Source organism: Hemiscyllium ocellatum, chromosome 19, assembly GCF_020745735.1.
Source record: "Hemiscyllium ocellatum isolate sHemOce1 chromosome 19, sHemOce1.pat.X.cur, whole genome shotgun sequence".
NCBI classification, from domain to species: Eukaryota; Metazoa; Chordata; class Chondrichthyes; order Orectolobiformes; family Hemiscylliidae; genus Hemiscyllium; species Hemiscyllium ocellatum.
Window position 1 is genome coordinate 5,112,959 of NC_083419.1, and position 12,320 is coordinate 5,125,278.

General features: G+C 48.7%; 1 protein-coding gene across 1 annotated transcript in view; it reads left to right on the plus strand.

The window, feature by feature from the left end:
• Positions 1 to 12,320, plus strand: part of nr1h4 (nuclear receptor subfamily 1, group H, member 4) — an 85,470-nt gene that overhangs the window by 49,474 nt on the left and 23,676 nt on the right. The window lies entirely within an intron of this gene.

Genomic DNA, 12,320 nt, shown 5'->3' on the forward strand with positions numbered 1-12,320 from the left:
TTTGTGTGTGTGTGAGTGTGTGTGTGAATGTGTCTGTTTGTGTGAGTGTGTGTGTGCATCTGTTTGTGTGTGTGTGTGTGTGTGCCTGTGTGTGTGTGTGTGTGTGTGTGTGTGTCTGTTTGTGTGAGTGTGTGAGTGTGTATGTTTGTGTGTGTGTGTGTGTGTGTGTGTGTGTGTGTGAGACTGTGTGTGTGTGTGTGTGTGACTGCAGATGCTGGAGACCAGAGTGGAGAGTGTGGTTCTGGAAAAGCACAGCAGGTCAGGCAGTGTCCGAGGAGCAAGAAAATCGACATTTTGGACAAAAGCCTTTCATCAGGAATGAGGCTTGTGGGTTGGAGGGCTAAGGGATAAATGGGACGGGGGTGGGGTTTGGGGGAAGGTAGCTGGGAAAGCAATAAGTGGATGAAGGTGAGGGAGAAGGTGATAGGTCAGGGGGAGGGAGTGACGGACAGGTCCGAAGGGCTGTGCCAAGTTGGAGGGGAAATGAGGAAGCTGTTGAAATCCACATTTATCCTGCGTCGTTGCAGGGTACCAAGGTGGAATATTATGCATTCCCCTCCAGGCGTTGGATGGTAACGGTTGGCGGTGGAGGAGGCCCAGTGGGAGTTGAAGTGTTTAGCCAAGGGGCGTTGAGGTTAGTGGGCATGAGTGTCCCTGAGATGTTCTCTGAAATGATCCGCGAGAAGGCGGCACGGTGGCACAGTGGTTAGCACTGCTGCCTCACAGCGCCTGAGACCCGGGTTCAATTTCCGCCTCAGGCGACTGACTGTGTGCAGTTTGCACATTCTCCCAGTGTCTGCATGGGTTTCCTCCGGGTGCTCCGGTTTCCTCCCACAGTCCAAAGATGTGTGGGTCAGGTGAATTGGCCAGGCTTTTTTTGTCACAACTTAAACTTAAAGACATTCAGAAGTTGATCTGTCAGAATCTGAGGAAATTTGATTCCAGTTTCAGCCGGTCTGTTTTAATCAGCCAGTGTATGGCTAAACTGGCGTGGGCTTTTTTTTAGCTGAAAGTGACGACTGCAGATGCTGGAGATCAGAGGTGAGAGTGCGGTGCTGGATAAACACAGCAGGTCAGGTAGCATCTGAGAAGCAGGAGAGTTGACGTTTCGGGTTTGATCTTCATCAGGAATGAAAGGGTGGCCCAAGGGGGCTGAGAGATAATTGGGAGGGGGGGGGGCGGGTCTGGGAGAAAGCTTCTTCAAGGGGATGGCGTTTTTACAGGGGGCAGGGAGGGAGGAGGTGTAGTCTAGGTAGCTGTGGGAGTCGGTCGGTTTATAGTAAATGTCCGTGTTGAAATGTTCTGCAAGAAGAAGGGCTCATGCCCGAAACGTCGATTCTCCTGCTCCTTGGATGCTGCCTGACCTGCTGCGCTTTTCCTGCAACACATTTTCAACTGGGAGAAAGCTGACTGGGAAGGCGATAGGTAGATGGAGGGGGGCGCGATGGTGATAGGCAGATGGGGAGTGGATAGATGGGAAGGAAGATGGACAGGTAGGACGGTTCAAGAGAGCACTGTTGATTTGGAAGGTTGGCTCTGGGATAAGGTGGGAGGGAGGGTAGTGAGGAAACCGGTGAAATTGACATTGATGCCGTGTGGTTGGAGGGTCCCAAGGTGGAAGATGAGTTGTACTTCCTCCAGGCATCAGGTGACTAGGATTTGGCAGTGGAGGTAGCCCAAGACTTGCATGTCCTTGGCGGACTGGGAGGGGGATTTGAAGCGTTTGACCACAGGACAGTGGGATTGTTTAGTGCGTGTTCCCCAGGGATGATCTCTGAAATGTTCTGCGAGTTGACGTCCTGTCTCCCCAATGTAGTGGAGACCACATCGAGAGCAATGGACACAGTAGATGAGGTGTATGGAGGTGCAGGTAAATCTCTGTTGGATGTCGAAAAATCCTTTGGAGCCTTGGATGGAGGTGAGGGGGTGGGAGTGTGGGCACATGTTTTGCACTTCTTATGGTGCTAGGGATAGGTGCTGGGAGTGGAGTGTGGGTTGGTGGGGGGTGTGAGCCTAACAAGGGATTGCAGAGGGAATGGTCTCTGCAGAACGAATTAGAGGTGGGGTCTGTTTGTAGGTGGTGGAAATGGCGGAGGATGATGTGCTATATTCAGAGGTTGGTGGGGTGGAAGGTGAGGCCTGGGGAGTGTCCATCCTTGTTGCGATTGGAGGGGTGGGGTTCAAGGTGGAGTGCGGGAAGTCGAAGAGATGCACTGAAGAGCATCATCAACCATGTGGGAGGGGAAGTTGCGGTCTTTGAAGAAGGAGGCTATCTGGTGGGTTCTGTGGTGGAACTGGTCCTCCTGGGAGCAGAGGAATTGGGAATAAAAGATAGCATTCTTACAGGAGGCAGGGTGGGAGAAGGTATAGTCCAGGTAGCTGTGGGAGTCGGTGGGTTTGTAGTAGATATCCGTGTTGATTTGGTCACTGGAAATGGAGATGAAGAGGTCCAGGAAGGGGAAGGAGGTGTCAGAGATGGTCCAGGTGAATTTAAGGTCGGGGTGGAAGATGTTGGTGAAGTTGATGAGCTGTTCAACCTCCTCGTGGGAGCCTGAGGTGGCGCCGACACAGTCATCGATGTAGCGGAGGAAAAGGTGGGGGATAGTGCCTGTGTAGTTGCAGAGGATGGAATGTTCCATGTACCCAATGAAGAGGCAGGCATAGCTGGGGCCCATATGTCTGCCCATGGCTACCCCTTTGATCTGGAGGAATTGGGAGGATTCAAAGAAGAAATTGTTGAGGGTGAGGGCCAGTTCAGCCAATCAAATGAGAATGTCAGTGGAAGGCTACTGGTTGGGTCAGCATGAGAGGAAGAAACAGAGGGCTTGCAGCCTTTGTCATGGTGGGTTAGTGTGTCCAGGGAGTGGATGTCCATGGTAAAGATAAGGCTTTGGGGACCAAGCGAATGAAAGTCATGGTGGCGGTGGAGGGCGTGGGTGGTGTCACGAACGTAGATGGGGAGTTTCTGGACAAAGGGGGACAGGATGGTTTCAAGATATTCAAGATAAGTTCAGTGGGGCAGGAGCAGGCAGAGACGATGGGTCGGCCGGGGTAGTCAGGCTTGTGGATTTTAGGTAGGAGGTGCAGGGTTCATGGACTATGAGGTTGGAGGTTATGGGTGGGAGATTCCTGAGGTGATGAGGTTGTGTACAGTCTGGAAGATGATGGTTTGGTGATGGGAGGGGTGGTGGGGTCATGGTCAAGGGGGCAGTAGGGTTTTGTTTTGCCTATTTAAAATACTCGCCTTAAAGGCACAGGCCTACTTAGCAACCAGAGATCAGAATCAAATCGTTGATATAGAGTTTTTTTGCAAGGTTTGTGAAGGTTTGTAGCTCAGGTTGAGGTTTAGGGTGTAGGTTTGCTCGCTGAGCTGTAGGTTTGATATCCAGACGTTTCATTACCTGGCTAGGTAACATCATCAGTGGTGACCTCCAAGTGAAGTGAAGCTGTTGTCTCCTGCTTTCTATTTATATGTTTGTCCTGGATGGGGTTCCTGGGTTGTTGATGTCATTTCCTGTTTATTTTCTGAGGGGTTGATAAATTGTATCTAGATCTATGTGTTTGTTTATGGCGTTGTGGTTGAAGTGCCAGGCCTCTAGGAATTCTCTGGCATGTCTTTGCTTAGACTGTCCCAGGATAGATGTGTTGTCCCAGTCGAAATGGTGTTTTTTTTGTACAGATGTACAGCATGGAAACAGACCCTAAACAAATCTAGTTCCTTTTGCCAACACTTGACCCATATCCTTCCTAGCCCTTTCTATCCATCTACCCATCCAGATGCCTATCAAGTGTTGTAATCGTCTCCACCACTTTCCCTGGCAGCTCATTCCATACACGTACCAGTTGCTGTGGTGGAATTTGAATCCCCACAATCTGGGCCCTTGGGGTCTCTATCCCAGGGACCACTTCTCCATCACCTCCCTCCAACACTTGCCACTAAATTATAAACAATATCTTTGTATTCCGGAGTTTTCCAGAATCTAGGCCGTAAATGAATCAATCCCGCTGAATTTGCAGCAAGCTGCTGGATCAATTGTATGATGAGAGAAGAAATTTCTTCAATGTATTGAGTTTTTATTTGCATGGGGAGGGTTTGAAAGGAATGAAAGAATTAGACAGAGTCTTTCTACCACCATCAGGAGAGTCCGGGACACAGGAGATCACAGTTAAAGTTTGAGCTTGGTCATTCAGAGGCGAAGTTGGGAAGTGTGAAGGTAGCAGAGATCGGAGCTTAATTTTCATAGAATCATAGAATGCCTACAGTGCGGAACAGGCCATTCAGCCTGTCAAAGCTATACTGGCCCCCTGAAGAGCATCCCACCCAGACCCACCAGCCTCCCATCCTATCCTTATAACCCTGCATTCCACCTAACCTGCACATCTTTGGACTGTGGGAAGATACCAGGGCCTTTACAAATGAGATTGACAGAGATCTGTTGGCCAAGGATTCTGGGAGTTATGAAAGCAGGCTAGCATGAACACAAAGGGCTGATGTCCCCCTTTCGGTGCTGTTTAATTCTACAATTCCACTGGCAGCCAAGGTGGGAGGCTGACATTAAAATTCTGCTCAGCCATGATCTTATTGAATGGCTGAAGGGGCTAAAGGGGCTGAATGGCCTTCTCCTATTCCACAACCTAGGACATACTCCAAGGCCCATCCTTTGAAAACTTTCAGACTTTTTCACAAGGAAGGAGAGCAATGTTTTGTGACAGATGCTGCAGCGTTATTGAGTACAATTCATTGTGGCTGGTGTAAATTTGTTACCAGTTCCACACTTTATATGGCTGCCTTGGAGTTTGGAATGGCCAGAAGTAACTATATCTAGCAACTGGCCTTTGGTCAAACAAAGACATGAATAATGTATGTTGTAGCTTGAAACCAGGTCTCAGAGACAATAAATATTTCAGTGTGCAGTATTGTGTGCATTGTACTGTTCTGTGTTTATATCAATGGCACAGAGCGAGGGGGGGGGGGGAGAGAGAGAGAGAGAGAGACAGAGACAGAGACAGAGAGACAGAGAGAGAGAGAATCCATTTCAGGTTGTTTGAAGATGGGGTTTATGTTTGCTGTCCTTACAGCTGTGAGTGAAACATCTGCTCAAGCAGAGTTAAAACAAACCCCCCTCACAGATGCTCCTTCATGGAGTTGTGCAGGTTGAGTGCAGACACACTGGATGTTGAGGCAATGACTCTTTTGGTGACACAGTGACCTTTGTGACATCCTGCACCCCTTCAGTTCGAACAGGACCTTCCTATCCCCATGGAAATGGCTCAGCAAATGTTCCCAATGCAGCCGCACTGGCCTGAGCAGTAAATACACTGGTGATTCCAAAATCCCACTCACAACACATCCTTCCCCTAAAAGCATTCAAGTTGGATAAGAGGTGACAAAAAATGACTGATGAAGGCAGAGCAGTAGATGTGGTCTATATAGACTTCAGCAAAACGTTCGACAATGTTCCACATGGTATGCTGGTTAGCGAGGTTAGATCACATGGGATCCAGAGGGGGCTAGCCAACTGGATACACAATAGGCTTGAAGGTAGGAAATGGTGGGTGGTAAAAGGTTGCTTTCCAGGCTGGGGGCCTGTGACCAGCAGTGGCCACCAGGATTGGTGCTGGGTCCACTGCTTTTTGCTATTTATACCAATGGTTTGGATGTGAATATAGGAGGTATGGTTAGTAAGTTTTCAGATGAAATCAGTAGCATAAGGGACAGTTATGATGGTTATCTCAGAGTACAACAGGATCTTGATCAGATGGGCCAATGGGCTGAGGAGTGGCAGATGGAGTTTAATTTAGATAAATGAGAGGTGCTACATTTTGGAAAGGCAAATCAGGGCAGGATTTATACACTGAATGGTAAGATCCTAGGGAATGTTGCCGAATGAAGAGTCCTTGGAGTGTTGATTCATAGTTTTTTGAAAGTGGAGTTGCAGGTAGATAGGATAGTGAAGAAGATGTTTGGTATGCTTTCCTTTATTGGTCAGAGTATTGATTACAGGAGTTGGGAGGTCATGTTGCGGCTGTACAGGACATTGGTTTGGCCACTTTTAGAATACTGCTATAGGTTTCCAAGTTGTTGACTCTGAGACTGCCTGAGTGAGGGTTAAATGTTTTCTATTTGAGATAGTTTTTGCATTTGAGATTATTGAGCTCAATTTTAAGAGCAGAAGACTGGAAAGTTTAAGTGAAAGATGAGGTGCTGCTCCAATGAAGGTTAAAATAATGATGATGAAGGGTATAGCGGTCAATAGCAAAGAGGCCAGAGTAGGGTTGGAATTGGAAACAGGAAGCCAGCACCTTGCCTTTACAGTGAGCGAAGATGTTCTACACAAGAGTTTGTGTTTGGTCTCTGAAATGGAGAGAAACTCATTACTCTGAGGGGTGTTAACCTTTGGAATTCTCTAACACAGTGGGCAGTGAAAGCTCTGTCTTTGAGTCTGTTTGAGGTTGAAGCTGATCAGGGTCAGAGGTGTGGAAATGTTTGATCAGCTATGATCATATTAAATGGTGAGGCAGGCTCTATGGGCTGCTGAATGACCTCTTCCAGTACCTATAATTACAGCTTTCATTGCTATCCCACCAATGACCAATGTTTTGTGATGCCTCATGATGTTTGGGAATACAATCTTTAAATTCCAAATGCAAGACAGCATTACGAAAAAAGACACTTTCCTGAACACCCCATCCCTCAACGGAATTCATCTTTGATTGTAAGAAAGAAAAGACTTGCATTACGACAGCAGCATCAATGACCTCTGAATATCCGAAAATATATTTGATCAATGAGGTATTTTGAAGTATGTTTGGAGTGGAACACAGCAATAAGGTTGTACAGAGAGATATCCCAAAAACAACAAGGTCAAAAACAGAAATTGCTGGAAAAACTCAGCAGGTCTGGCAGCATCTGTGGAGAGAAATCAGAGTTAATGTTTCAGGTCCCGTGGCCCTTCCTCAGAACTGACTGGCTCATCCATATTATAGACGTTGATTGAGGGGTAAACACTGGGCTAAACTTTTCCTGGATGTTTTCAAAACATACTCTCCGACGGTGCGGTACTCCCTCAGCACTGACCCTCTGACAGTGCGGTACTCCCTCAGCACTGACCCTCCGACAGTGCTGCACTCCCTCAGCACTGACCCTCCGACAGTGCGGCACTCCCTCAGCACTGACTCTCTGACAGTGCGGCACTCCCTCAGCACTGACCCTCTGACAGTGCAGCACTCCCTCAGTACTGACCCTCCGACAGTGCGGCACTCCCTCAGCACTGACCCTCCGAGAGTGCGGTGCTCCCTCAGCACTGACCCTCTGACAGTGCGGCACTCCCTCAGTGCTGACCCTCTGACAGTGCAGCACTCCCTCAGTGCTGACCCTCTGACAGTGCAGCACTCCCTCAGCACTGACCCTCCAAGAGTGCGGCACTCCCTCAGCACTGACCCTCTGACAGTGCGGCACTCCCTTAGTACTGACCCTCCGACAGTGCGGCACTCCTTAGTACTAACCCTCCTATAGTGCAGCACTTCCTCAGTACTGACTCTCCAACAGTGCGACACTCCGTCAGCACTGACCCTCCAACAGCGTGGCACTCCGTTAGTACTGACTCTCTGACAGTGTGGCACTCCCTCAGTACTGACCCTCTGATAGTGTGGCACTCCCTCAGTACTGACCCTCCAACAGCGCAGCACTCCCTCAGCACTGACCCTCTGATAGTGTGGCACTCCCTCAGTACTGACCCTCCAACAGCGCAGCACTCCCTCAGCACTGACCCTCTGACAGTGTGGCACTCCCTCAAAAGGATGTCTTTCCCTTTGCAATGCAGAATATTATAATATTTCCGCCCACATGGGGATTGAAACATGAGGAGCTTGAAAGGTTTTCAAAACATGAAATTTCTATTCATTCCTCGTTATTCGGGTGGCTGGATCCTGATGATATTCTCTCAGCTACATGTCAAGCTTCCAAATTAATCCTTCCTCCAACAGCGCAGCACTCCCTCAGCACTGGCCCTCTGACAGTGTGACACTCCCTCAGCACTGACCCTCCAACAGTGCAGCACTCCCTCAGTACTGACCCTCTGAGAGTGCGGCACTCCCTCAGCACTGACCCCCCGACAGTGCGGACTCCCTCAGCACTGACCCCCCGACAGTGCGGCACTCCCTCAGTACTGACCCTCTGAGAGTGCGGCACTCCCTCAGCACTGACCCCCCGACAGTGCGGCATTCCCTCAGCACTGACCCCCCGACAGTGCGGCACTCCCTCAGTACTGACCCTCTGAGAGTGCGGCACTCCCTCAGCACTGACCCTCTGACAGTGTGACACTCCCTCAGCACTGACCCTCCAACAGTGCAGCACTCCCTCAGTACTGACCCTCTGACAGTGTGACACTCCCTCAGCACTGACCCTCCAACAGCAAAGCACTCCCTCAGCACTGACCCTCCGACAGTGTGGCACTCCCTCAGTGCAGCCTCTGGTCTACGTGCTAGTCCCTCTAAAATTCATTTTATTCATCAGGTGTGGTAAGCAATGGCTCTTTTATCCAGTATCAGCTGATCTGTCCTGCTTCACAGAATTGATTTCTCAGCTTATCAGCCGCTGATGTGTGTCCCTAGTTTCCGTACAGAGACGCTTTTCTTACAGAAACCTGCTTAAAATGTCAGTGCTGAGGGGGTGACATGCCCAGGTGGAGTGGGAAGATAATTCTGTCTTAACTCGGACGCTGGAGAGCAAAATGATAATCTGGAGCTTTTGTCTGGGGGAGACAGACTGGGTGTGATAAGTGACACATTCCTGCCTGAACTGCCCAGATAGGTCCTTCACAGTGTCCCCTCTCAACTTTATAACTTAAGGTCACTCTAATGAAAAATTCATGTGTGTGCCTCAGATTCTGCGTGAATCCATAATGAATTCTTAATATTCTGTTGGATGAATAGAGTTGTATCTGGAGCTGCCCTTGTGACAGAAGGGTTTATTCATATGGAGATGGATGAGTTCTTTCTTCAAAAAAAGGACACTTTTTTTTAAACTCTGAGGACAATATTAAAGGATATCGTTCCCTTTGCAATGCAGAATATTATAATATTTACGCCCACATGGGGATTCAAACATGAGGAGCTTGAAAGGTTTTCAAAACATGAAATTTCTATTCATTCCTCATTATTCGGGTGGCAGGAACCTGATGATATTCTCTCAGCTACATGTCAAGCTTCCAAATTAATCCTTCAACTTACCTGAGCCTCGTTCACCTGTGCACGCACCGTGTCGTTCTGTCATCCAGAGATTCGGTCCCGTTAACACTTTCCAGCCAAGTTTGTAATATTAGGGGGAGGGTGCACAGGAGCTGGGCAAAGCTGCTACCATCACTGGAGAATTTCAGTTCACGTGTAATATTGTGGATGCTGTCGAGCTGCAATTCAAAGACAAAATGCTGGAGAAACTCAGCAAGGCTTTGTTCTTGAGAAGAAGTGAGGGGAGATCTATTTGCAGTGCCCGCGATGGTAGGGGGGCTAATTGGCTTGGACAGTTGGTTTGCAGCGTGGGTCCCGTTCCTGCGCTGGCTGAGGTTACCAGGAAAGGATTCTCCTTCTCAGTGTCTTCCCTTGTCTGTGATGTGGTGACCCTCAAGTTAAACTACCACCCAGCATCTCTCCTTCTCTCTCTGTTTCTAATGAGACTGCAGTCCTATGGCCGGGTAAGACTGGTAATGTTGCTTTTGTCAGACGCTAAAGGGGATTGACTAAGGCAACATTGAGAGGATGTTTCCCCATGTGAGTGATCTAGACCAAGGAGGGGATGGAGGGTGGGAGGCAGGTTTAAGATAGAGAGGAAGAGGAATTACTTCTCTCCAAGGGTGAGGCAGATCCTGGGGACATTGAGTAAATGTAAGGAAACAGTCAGGTGTTGAATGAGTAACGGGTTGAAGGGTTATGCAGAGCGGGCAGGAGGGTGGAGTTGAGGCCAAGGGGAGACCCACCAGGATTTTGTTAAATGTCAGAGCAGGCTCAAGGGGCTGAATGGCCTCCTCCTGTCCCTTGCTCTTGTGCTCTTACGTTTATGGAGCGTCTGTGGAGTTTAGAAGAAGGGTCTTATCGGACCCGAAACATTAACTCTGCTTCTCTCCTTCTGCCTTTTCCCACAAAACACTGATTCCCTTCATCCCCATCTTCCAGGGCTCCCATCAACAAACCCTGACTTTTCCCAACGGATCAAAGTTTACAGGGAGAAGGCAGGAGAATGGGGTTGAGAAACATATCAGCTGTGATTGAATGGCGGGGCAGACTCAATGGGCCGAACGGCCCCAATCTGCTCCCATACCTTATGATCTTATGGCTTCTCTTGCTGAGCATTGCCGGCAAGGCCGGGCCTGAATACACTGACAAGATGGTGGTACAACTGAGAGAACGGAGGAGCCAATACCTCGCTGAGGAGACTGGAGTCACGTATAGGTTCAGACCAGGAGGGAAGAGCTGGTTTCCCTCTCTAAAGGGACAGTAGTGAACCAATCAGAGGCTGAATGGCCCTTTCCTGTACCATTATAATCCTGTTGATTACAGATTTGACTAAGATAAGAATTGACCAGGCTTAGGGTGGCACGGTGGCTCAGTGGTTAGCACTGCTGCCTTGCCAGCGCCAGGACCCGGGTTCGAATCCAGCCTCAGGGGACCATCTGTGTGGAGTTTGCACATTCTCCCTGTGTCCGTGTGGGTTTCCTCCGGGTGCTCCAGTTTCCTCCCACAGTCCAAGATGTGCTGGTTAGGTGAATTGCCCATAGTGTTAGGTGCATTAGTGTGGAATGGGTCTGGGTTGGTTACTGTTTGGAGGGTCACAGTGGACTAGTTGGGCCAAAGGGCCTGTTTCCACACTGTAGGGAATCTACTCTCATCAAGAACACTCCAGGATAGGTTCCACTCCCTCTCCATTGGTAGAAGTGGTGCCAAATCCAAGCCTCAGAATGGTCCTGTCACAAGTCAACCAATCCCAGTGAGGGGGTTACAGATCGGCCAACCAGATTCAAGGCCACACCTGACAATAAAGTGAGGGATTTGGAGTGATTCTGGAGTGAGGGATTTGGAGTGAGACTGAATTGAGCCGTGCTGGGGTTTGAACCAAGGGAAAAAGTGAGGACTGCAGATGCTGGAGATCAGAGCTGAAAATGTGTTGCTGGAAAAGCGCAGCAGGTCAGGCAGCATCCAAGGAGCATGAGCCCTTCTTCAGGAATGAGGCAGGGCTCATGCCTGAAACGTCGACTCTCCTGCTCCTTGGATGCTGCCTGACCTGCTGTGCTTTTCCAGCAACACATTTTCAGCTTTGTATGAAGGGAGCATGGTGCTCCGTGCTGGGGTCGTGCTGGGGTCGAGTGGGTGTGAGAACTGGGTTCCCAAATCTCCCGGACTGTTTGTGATTCAAATTAAAATCAGATTGCTCTGGCTGCAGTCTCAGTGTAGTGAGGGAACTGAGATCATAAACTCTTTTATTGTTTAATTTATTCATAATTAACAGATCCTGGTCTCTCTAACCATTTTCAACTGTAGACAATAATTGAACAATGTGAGATATTTGATTTGGTCATGAGAACGAGGTGGTCATGAAATTTACCCTCAAAACGGGGTTATGCAAACAACATATTTAATCAGATGCTTATTAAAATAATCCATTTACATAATCTAATTTAATGGAAGTACAGATTTGGAGGGGCTGAATGGCCTCGTCCTGTTTGTGTGAATGAACTTCTGTGGGACTGTCAGCTGGAGTCAGATAAATTTCCTTCCAGTGTTTTTAGCAGTTTCCTTTCATAGGAACCTGTGACAATTTACTTCACCAAAGGAATGCATTTGAGCTAATGTCAACAAAGGGATTTTCTTTATGCATTCAGGGAATGTGGGCATTGCTGGCTGGGACAGCATTTACCACCCGTCCCTAGTTGCCCCTTGAGAAGATATTGCCCTTGAGAAGGTGGGGGTGAGCTGCCTTCTTGAACCTCTTCTCATTCCTGAGGAGGGCTCTGGCCCGAAACGTTGACTTTCCTGCTCCTCGGATGCTGCCTGACCTGCTGTGCTTTTCCAGCATCATACTCTCCAATGCCAATTTTGGGCTCAGTCGCTCAATTTGTGTGTCCCATTGTATTCTCTTTCCTACCTCACTGCCTTGGGGCCATCAGCTTCTGCTGCCATTAGTTACCATGCATTCATCCAATTCCACAGTGAAAGGTTTTTTAATGATTCCTCTTCTTCAAGGAAATAACTTTTGAAAATGTCAAAACGAACACCCTTGGAACACAGTGAAATGACAGGAGACACCTCCATCTAGTGGTAGCTACCTT